Source organism: Uranotaenia lowii, chromosome 2 (genome assembly GCF_029784155.1).
Source record: "Uranotaenia lowii strain MFRU-FL chromosome 2, ASM2978415v1, whole genome shotgun sequence".
Lineage (NCBI taxonomy): Eukaryota > Metazoa > Arthropoda > Insecta > Diptera > Culicidae > Uranotaenia > Uranotaenia lowii.
The window spans coordinates 245143611-245153262 of NC_073692.1; the positions used below are offsets into that span (position 1 = coordinate 245143611).

The 9652-nt window shown below is 35.8% G+C and overlaps 1 protein-coding gene across 2 annotated transcripts in view; it reads left to right on the forward strand.

Moving 5' to 3' along the window:
• The first annotated feature begins 1142 nt into the window (after positions 1-1142).
• Positions 1143-9652, forward strand: part of LOC129750181 (glycerophosphocholine phosphodiesterase GPCPD1) — a 78557-nt gene continuing 70047 nt past the window's right edge. Inside the window, exon 1 of one of the 2 annotated variants that reach the window (XM_055745434.1) lies at positions 1143-1662. The gene's annotated coding sequence lies outside the window, so the exon portion shown is untranslated. The remainder of the gene's footprint in view (positions 1663-9652) is intronic. The other variant, XM_055745433.1, reaches the window with a different exon arrangement.

A 9652-nucleotide genomic window follows, 5' to 3' on the forward strand; every position in this document is an offset into this window, starting at 1 on the left:
TTACTTCAGCTTCGGACCCTTCCTTCTTGGTGGAAATTATAGATTGCTGTTCATTCCGGCAACTCCATTGATGCAGACGAAAATCTGTACCGATCATCTACGCACAGGAATGGCGCTGACACCGGAACCAGTGCCGTAACTTACAACAGGTCGTGCTAGTTGAAACGTCAACAAGAGGAAAACAAAAATGGTCAGGTGAACAAGTGAGTTGGTAATGTTAATAAATTATTCAATAAAAAAATGAAATTCATAATTTCAAATTCTTATCCGAAAAATTCCTTATATGCGTTACGAAAAATATTTGCGTTTGTGTGCGTGCTCTTTTCACGAACGGTTCTCAAAACTGTTTGCATAACGTTTGATTGAAGTAAAAGTCAAATCGTAACAGAACTATTAATGTAAACGTGTTAGGTATGAAAGCTCTATAAAATAACTTTAACAACTACAGTTCGATGTTCTAAATATGCTACGCACAATCGGTTCTTCAACCTTTACCAAACGGTTTGAAGAAAAGTTCTCCCATACAAATGTTTTAACGGTTTTAACAATTACATAACCTAACGACATATTAAAAACACTGTGAATTTGGAATTCACGATTCAGCCAATTAATCTCACGGTTTAAATAATCGTTTACTAAACGTTTTTTTACGCTTTATCAAATCGTCGATTGACTATTTAGGAAATCGTTTGGATACAATCCTCATTTATGCGGGTTTCCCTGATTTTTCAAAAAATGCCTGATTTTGCCTGATTTTTGCGAATGTGATGAAAAATGGGTAGTAAGGAACTAAATTAGGTACCCTTGCTGAAGTTAAAAAGCGAAAATTTGGCTGAATGAAACCAATCGAAAGATTCCCATTATTTCATATCTTAAAAAGGGAATGAAAAGGAATCTTTCGGCTTTGATTCAGTAGAATTATGCAACTAAGTAGGCCCACAACACAGTATAAAATGTAGAGTGATGACCAAAAAAAAAAAAAGGTCATCACTTTTAGAGGAATTTCCGTTACTTATGTAGCCTAATTTTGCCTGATTTTTATTTCATCAGTTCCCTGATTTTTGAAAATATATGTTGGCAACCCTGCGTGTAAGCCGTAATGTTGACACGTTTTGACGGTCGTTGACGGACAGTCCTCGAACGAGCGATTGTTTTCATTCAATTGTGTTCAGTGGACGAAGTACGTTGACATCGTTAGTTTTGTGTGCTCCAACCTAATAATTTAACATTTGCGAGAAATCTGGTTACGTGGTGCACAGTTTGTTATAAAAGACAAGAATTCAAAGAGATATTTGACATCAAAATTTGTCAATATTAAAATTTGTAGTCTTCCAGCAAAATTATATTTTCTATCGCACTGGTTATTGACCATCCGAAGGTCGAGTTTAAAAACCATTTTAAAGGGGGTGAAGCAGCTGGTGTTTTTTTTTTTTTGAATCAGTGTTACTATTACAAATCGTGCAATTATGGTGTTATTGTGACTGTTTAAAACTGATAATAAAGATCAGGCGACATTCGTCACTGTTTAATAGATAAATATATGCATGTACTACGATATAAAAAAACATCGTTGGGGTGTTTGTTTTGAAACAAAAATAGATTACTCTCGCCAGGGTTGTGAAAAACCAAGTCTACCATTGTTGCAGCTCTGATTTTGCATAGGTGAGTACCGATTTACTAAAAAAAATCAATTTTGGATTACTTTGATAAATTGTTATTAAACTGTAACGATTTTTTTATTCAAATTTATAACTTGTTTTAATCAATTGAACTATGGTTTAATTCATTAAAATTTGTTTTTAATAATTTCTTGTTAAACAAAGAGAAATGTTTAGTTTGTCAAGTTTCTTGAAACGATTGCTACACACTTAATATTTTCTCCTGTGGTCGGGACGAATTCGACCTGTATTTTCAACAGCTGAAATTACAGGACGATCTCGGGACAGAAAAACAGCTCAGGAAAACCATCTGTCAAATTGTCCTGTAAGCTCGAAACGGTTTCCTCGCGAGATTTGCAGGGAGCTAAAATTTTTTTTCTGTAGCTACGGAACGCTTTATTTTTGTTTTTTTTATTTGTTTTTGCTCCCATTGAAATGTTTGATTAGATTGAATAAAATAAAATGCGAGACACAGAGATATAATCGAATAATTTTATTTTTCCTAAACATAATAAATATATTTACAAAAAACACTTACAAACTCACCTCACTATCACAACCGAATAAGTATGAAATTTTAAAATTCCGCACACGTCTTTACCATAAGCCGCAGAGGCATTTTCCCCGGGTGATGATGTCCTGCGAGGGGAGGACCGGCTGTTCCCATCATAATGATGTTTGACGGTTTCCCGGGTGACAACATTGACCAGTCGACGTCGCGCGCAGGATGATCCACTTTAAGACAGCTCCTTTTTTATAAAAAGTAAAAGACGACGACAATCGGCGCATTCAATTAGAAAGGGGTCCAGCACTACACTTCCGCAAGCTTTATTTCCATGGAGAACTTGTTCATCACTACTCAAGTCCAGTTTTTGCTTCCAGAAATGCCAGAACATGCAAAGTAAACGTGACAGTTATCACACGATAGAAAAGGATAGAAACAAAGGACATGACAATAAAAGCGCGATAGCTGATGAGCTCCACGTAATACAGGTCATAACTGTTTCGAATTCAGGACGGTTGTTCGAGTAACTGTGAACTTGTAGTAATTTCATCCTGAATTACAGGAGTAATGAAGTGACACGATTTTCGGGGAAGTTTCCATTCGAATTTCGTTAAAATTAAGCTATTCCCCTGTGACTCAGAGAGCCAGTATCCCGAGAGGGAAAATTGCAATCTTAGTGTGTACGTTTCGATTTTCAAATTTTAAAAAGATCGTGAACTTTTTTGATGAACCATAAAAAATCGGGCGTTGAATTCGAAAATTAAAATTAAAAAAATAGTAGAACAGTTTTAGGGCTATGCTCAAAATATGTTTTTTTCCAAAAGCAGAACCCGTCTGACCAACCAAATTTCATTGTAGAGGTTAAGGTAGTACCACCTATATCCCGGTCCTACTTCCCTTAAATTATGAAATGTTGCGGGGTAAAGTATGCTCTTTCGCTCTTTTCAACACCTGTAAAATTGTCTCCTAACTTTTCTATCCATCTTATCAATCTTCAATTCTGATATTCTTTCTCCAAGAATATACATTTTTACCGATTAGCCAAAAAAAATAGAAAAAAATGGAATTGTACATAAATCAACTCAGACTACATTACATAAATTCAAAAACTTTTTTATATTGAAGATGAATAACTTTGCTATTGATCTCAGTACATATAAATACGTCAACGCTGAAAAATGTACTTTACCGATGTATCCCTTATAAAGGAATCAGCGGGATTTGGAGTGTTCAATGAAATATCTAGCATCTCTTACAGCCTCGAGTCACCATGGTCTGAATTAGCTGCTATTCGCCGCACGACCTGTTGACTTATAACTGATAGTCTGAGCTTTGTTGAAGCGATCCGATCTATAAGACCAGGAAGTCTAACGCCGTACTTCCTCAAAAAAGTACGAGATATATTGACCACTTTATCAAAACGTTGCTTTTCCATCACCTTAGTCTGGGTCCCCTCACATTGCTCAATTGTTTATTTATTATGTGTATGTTGTTATTTGTTCCATCGATTGTTACGATGAAACAAATCTCAACACTCTGCTCAACATACACATTCGCAGTCTTGTTACTGCCTCCCAGTGGTTCCAGCCCGACGACCTTCAACTTGGCTTTCCGATCCGACGACCTTCCATGTCATCGGCTTGGCGACCTTGCGACTCCGCTCGCAAGTCCACCAGTGACTCCTGGTTCGACGACCACCACCTGGTTCCTGACTTGACGACTTTCCATGATACTGGCCTGCCAACCTTCCATCGGTCTGACGACTTTGTTGGTTCCGGCTCGACGCTGGTAGAACACAGCAAACCATCCCTATGGTTACATGTCTAATTGTTTATTAATCATGTGTATGTTGTTATTTGTCCCATCGATTGCTAGGGTGAGACAAATCTCAACAGATTCCCTTGCAAAGGTGGGTGCGATGGAAGACAAGATGGGACGAGGATGATTTGGGTTGGTGGCTCCACTCGATTATGCCAAGGGTAAGCCTTAAGCCCCGATTTAATAGATTGGATCTGAGTTGAGATTTTATTCGTATATTTTCCTGTCTCATGTACACAAGCGCCGATGTGGTCTAGCGGATAGGCTGGCGCGAGTGTGGTTTTGGTATACCAGCCGTACTGGGTTCGATTCCCGGTATCGGCAAGAAAACTTTTAAGGTTCGAATCCCATGAGTGGCCGACAGGTAAGATGTGTTTCCACATATATCTCATATAACCAGGTATATACACATATGCCGGAATACCTGTAAGTAAAACTAGCCCACCTGATGATTGTATCCCATTTACCCGAAAACTTTTGCCCAGAATGAATTTTTCCCAGAATGAAAAATACCCGAAATCAAATCCTAGAATGAACCATTTCCCAGAAAAAAAATTTCCATTTACCAGAAATGTGTTTCCCAGAATGGACCATTTCTAAATTTTTTTTTCCCCAGATGGAACATTTCCCAGAATGGAACATTTCCCAGAATAGCACAAATCCCAGATTTTTCCTCTAGTATTTTTATTTGGTTTTTCTAATGAATTCTTGTAAATTTCATATCATTCGAAGTTTATTTTTTCAAAATGTTTTTTTAATGAAACTACGGGTTTGATGTTTACCAACTAAATTTATGTTAGAACCAATATTGTGCTTTGTTTAAGGTTTGGGTACTTTAACTGATTTAAGGCTAACCATGGTCCTTTAAAACCCCTTTTGGTATCCAACTCGCGTTCGAACTTCAAAGACATTTTGTCCTTCACGCTGTCGCGTGGCGGACAGGGCTAAAGGATCACCCCTAGCTTTCACGCAGACCTAGGAAGCCCCGGCAGACCTAGACAAATGTATTAGGGCCGCCGCTTCCGACGGCGGGTCGGCGGCCACCTCGGATTTGGGAGCTTCGGCAGCTTTGTGCCGCCTCGGCCCGTTCATCCTCGTTGGTTGCGGCTTTGCCACAAAAAAATAGTATTATGGGAACCCAATTTTTATGGAAAAAAATCTTTTTTAAACATTGAATTCCAGGTTGAATAAATTTATTGAATTTCCTGGGAAATGGCTATCCTGGCGAAAAATTTCCAGAGAAATGGTTCATCCTGGTGAAAATTTTCTAGGAATTCGTTCATTCTGGTAATAAATTTTCTAGGAAATGGTTCATTCTGGGAAAAAAATTCTGGTAAATGGTGTATTCTAGGAAAAAAAATCTGTGGATTTCTGATGATTGAAATTCTGGTGGTTTTTCATTCTGAGCAATGGTTTTCGGGAAAATGGAGTACAACCCACCTGATTAACTCGTTCTTCCAAAATATACCTTTCATCAACACAATACATTCGCTCCACAACAAACAGTTCATACGAAGCCATGGGGCCCGGTTATGGTGTAAGCGCTGCATTGGAGATTTATCGAACCTAATAATCTAAGCACATACTTAGGCATAAACTGCGGTGGATCCGTGCACCCATGGTGGATAACCAACATACATACATACATATTTTCCCGTCTCATGTCCAATCATTACTACTTGAATGCGGTACTCTATCGTATAAATATTGCTGGCAGAAATTTGTGTGGTTGTGGTCAAGGCTACCACGCCATCTAGCATATTGTTTGGTTATGTGAGGTCCGCCTGGCCGCTAGAACGAACACAATAGACTCTCTTCGGGCCCACGGAAAACCACCCTGCACCCCAGTAAGAGATATACTAGCTGCGAAAGACATTGATTACATGTTCGAAATCTACCTTTTCCTAAAAGCTATTAATCTTCGTCTATAATTCTTTTCATTTTCATATTTCGCTATCTATTTCCTGTTCTTTTCAAAAAGTGACGATCTAAACGTAAGCAAACAAGTGTAAACATACAAAACGAGTTTGGCCCCTCAAAGCCTCAAGATATGAGCTGTTTAAAATAAAGAAATAACAAAAGAAAGTAAGTTTTCGTAAGATCCGATTTTTTTAATCGAGTATACATCCTGTCCGAACAACTAATCTATTGAGCGTTGTTCTTCCACTGAGAATCCAATGTTATCCAATGATGGTGACGCGGAAAAGTTTATGGGAGAGAACAAACTATGCTTTAAAAGAAATGAAGAGAATTTGATTTTGTTTATTAACTCAAGAAAGAAGTTGATACTTCACCAAAATTTGTAAAAAAAAAACATAATACGAGCTTAAAAAAAATTAAAAACAGTCATTGGAGTTGTTCGGGACGGGTCTATGGGTTACTACGGGTTTTCGGGATGGGCACTCGGGGTCTGCTTATCACTTGGATTGTGGGGCGGGCAGATGATCGCACTTCAAGTGGGAGCCAACAATAGTCGGGAGCACCAAGTATGGGCAAATGGTATCTCACGGGTAAATGTCCACTTTGACGAACGGGTGACGGTAAATCCACTATTGGATCGTCCACAAAACGCTTAAAAGGCACTTGCGCCGATTTCGAGGGATAAATACACTGGTTAAATTACTTATTTAAAGTGTTTTTCGGGAGCGAAGTAAAAGCGCGTGATCGTCTTCTGACATCTTGCTTGTATTCTTGATGATGATCGTTAGGTAGTACAAATGATGATGGTGGCACGGAAGCAAAAAGGAACGCAAAAAAAGAGAAATTAACATTTTATGGCAAACAATTACAGTGATCATTCGATTTGATATCTAACAGAAGTGTGTAACGGGTTAATAATGCAAAACCTTTTCTTTGTAAGACCAATATCAAAAACACATTGATTTGACATTAACGACTGTAAATATTAGCATAATTCGGATCCTTAATAATCTTACCAAAATAAATAAGCATAAAATTCAATTATTACATTTCGAAAACGAAAACATTTCGACTTTCACATTTCAAGCGCCACCCTAGACCAGCGGTCGGCAACCTTTTGAGACAGAAGAGCCAAAAATTGCAAATTAAGGAAATTTTTAAGTTTGAAAGAGCCGCACTTCAGTTTATCCTTACTACAAATAATGATGATCGCTAAGATACATTGCATCCTGATGTGAACTCAGTTTTATTATTTCTTTTTTTCACATCGCCACAGATTTTCGTTGTTTTGTTGGCCAACGGAAGCGATTTTCTTTCTTCTGAATAATACATTTTCAAAACGAGTACAGCTTAGTAACGTTGAAATTTTGGCGATTTGCCATTGTGACCAGATAAAATTCATCATTTGAAACTTTCCTGCAATTCTTTCCTAACACCTATTCCCAAATTAAAAAGATAGACTCCCGATGTTTTCTGTTGAAATATTAAGAAGAAGCATTGATAATTTTATATCATAAAAATGCATACTAAAAGAGGTTAATCAATATAAAAAACTAAACGAGGGTTTGACAGTATTATTTTTTTCTTCAAATTCTACGAATAAACCTATAAATTTTTTGGTTTTGAACATCCGTTAAAAGCCATTGAGGTTCATTTATTTGTTATGCGCATAAAACTATCATTTTAAATAGATAAATATTCAAATATATTTGGGGCCTTATACTATATAAATAATTATAATTCAGAAATGATCAGTCAATATATTCAAAATTTGACAAAGTTTAACGATCGGTCGCGAGATGTGGTCTGATAATAATACGGTTATACTTTTTTTTTATTACAAGAAAATCTTAAATATAATGTCTGAACCTCTGAGTTTCAAATATATCATAGATTTAGATTGATCCTTCTGTCAAAGTTTCTATGAATTCTAATCACAAATTCATATTTAAAATTTTTATACAATTTAATCTATTTGATTTTTTCAAACAAATATTTTAATTTGTCGAATGATTTCTCAGTTTTTGCTTGCGAATTTGTAATGTTAATCATTATGGTAGTTTGTTAGCGGTTCCCTGCTCGAAAATGATAACCGATTTTAATGATATAAGATTCGTTGTGTGAATAATTTTTTCTTATTTTTCAATATTTCCAACAAAACAATTTGAAATATTTCAAACAGTCAAAAAACATATTTTTAAAATACTTTTATTTCTCGACAGATTTGCTGTATTTCAGCGTATCTTGGATTTTTGGAATCGTCATCCGATGATTGTAGAAATATGCTGGGGTCCAATAAAAGTTTTGAAAGCTATCTCGGATCTTCCTTTGTCTTTGCTTCGCTGTATTTAATTTTTCAACAAACCGATTTTTTAAACTCAAATTTTAGTTTTTTGGCGTTATTTTGATAATCATTTCATAGAACAAACCAAAACCAAAAACAAAATTCTGATAAAAACTTAGAAATCAAAATCAACTTTTAAGACATTCATGACGTTTTTAATTGCAGAAAGATGATAACAAATTAAGTTTAGAACCAAAAAAAGGATGTAAAAGTTGTAAGAAAATATATAAAAGTTTTTGAAAGAAAATGTTTCTCTACCAAATATAGTTGCTCCTTCGAATAAATACCTAAAATCATTCATATTATTTATGAAATTCTAAAATTAGATCCAGCACTCAGCACCCGGTTTACAAAAATATTTCTTAACAAACTTGAAAATTTGTTCATTTGAACTCATGTTCAAAATAAGAACGATATGCTTTATGAATTTAAAAAGAAAATTGAGAGATGGAATTCAATATCTGAAAAAAAATGTTTTAAGAAAGAAATTTCAATGCACATAACAATTATTATCAGAGTTCTAAGCATTATTAAAATCATCATCTGATGTTCACATTTGATCAGAACGGTGGTAAAGCAAATTTATTTTTAAAATGTTCAATTGAAGAAAAACAAACTCTATTTCATAATCTCAACAGTGAGGACTGTATTTGACGATACACGCAGCGAAATGGTTTTTTATTTCAAAGGAAAGTGTCACGAAAACAAAGGATTTTTTCCTTTGATTTTGGGATAAATAAAAAATACTTTGATTCAAATACATTTTCCTTTGCTTCAAAGAAATGCGTTTTTTGACATGAATAATTTTCTTTGATTCAAAAGACGAAATTCTTTGAAACTAAGTCGTTTTTCGTTTGATTTGATGAAATTTTCCTTCACTTTGAAGTCGTTTTGATTTTAATTTGAAAGGATTCTTTCTTTGATTTCATTATAACGTGGTCCTAAAGTACTTCCCGATTTCTTTCGTTAGAAAATTAAAACAAATTCTTAATGTTTTCCATTTTATTGATCTATTTATGTTATATGTTTTACATTTCAATTACCTTATATCACTGTTCGTTGGCGTACAGTTCCATTTGAACAACTGATGAATGGTTTCGCACCAGACCTTGAGTCTCCTTCGACCGGATCGAAACAGATTGCAACCACTTAGTCGGAGCACCGGGACGGTCAGTTCATTTTCCTCTTCAAATTGGTTGCCCTAAAAAATTGTTACGATGACGGTTTATTTGAAATTTAATTGATATTGAAAAACCCACCTATCGTTTGTCTCCTCAAAGCTGTCGAAAGTTTTTAACGCCGGATCGCCCCATCTTAGCCTTCCGGTGCTGCATGACGGTTCATGGGTGGTTCGGTTCTGACGGGTTGTTTTCTCATGTTTGGTTCGTGTTCCGCCGCCATCGTGGA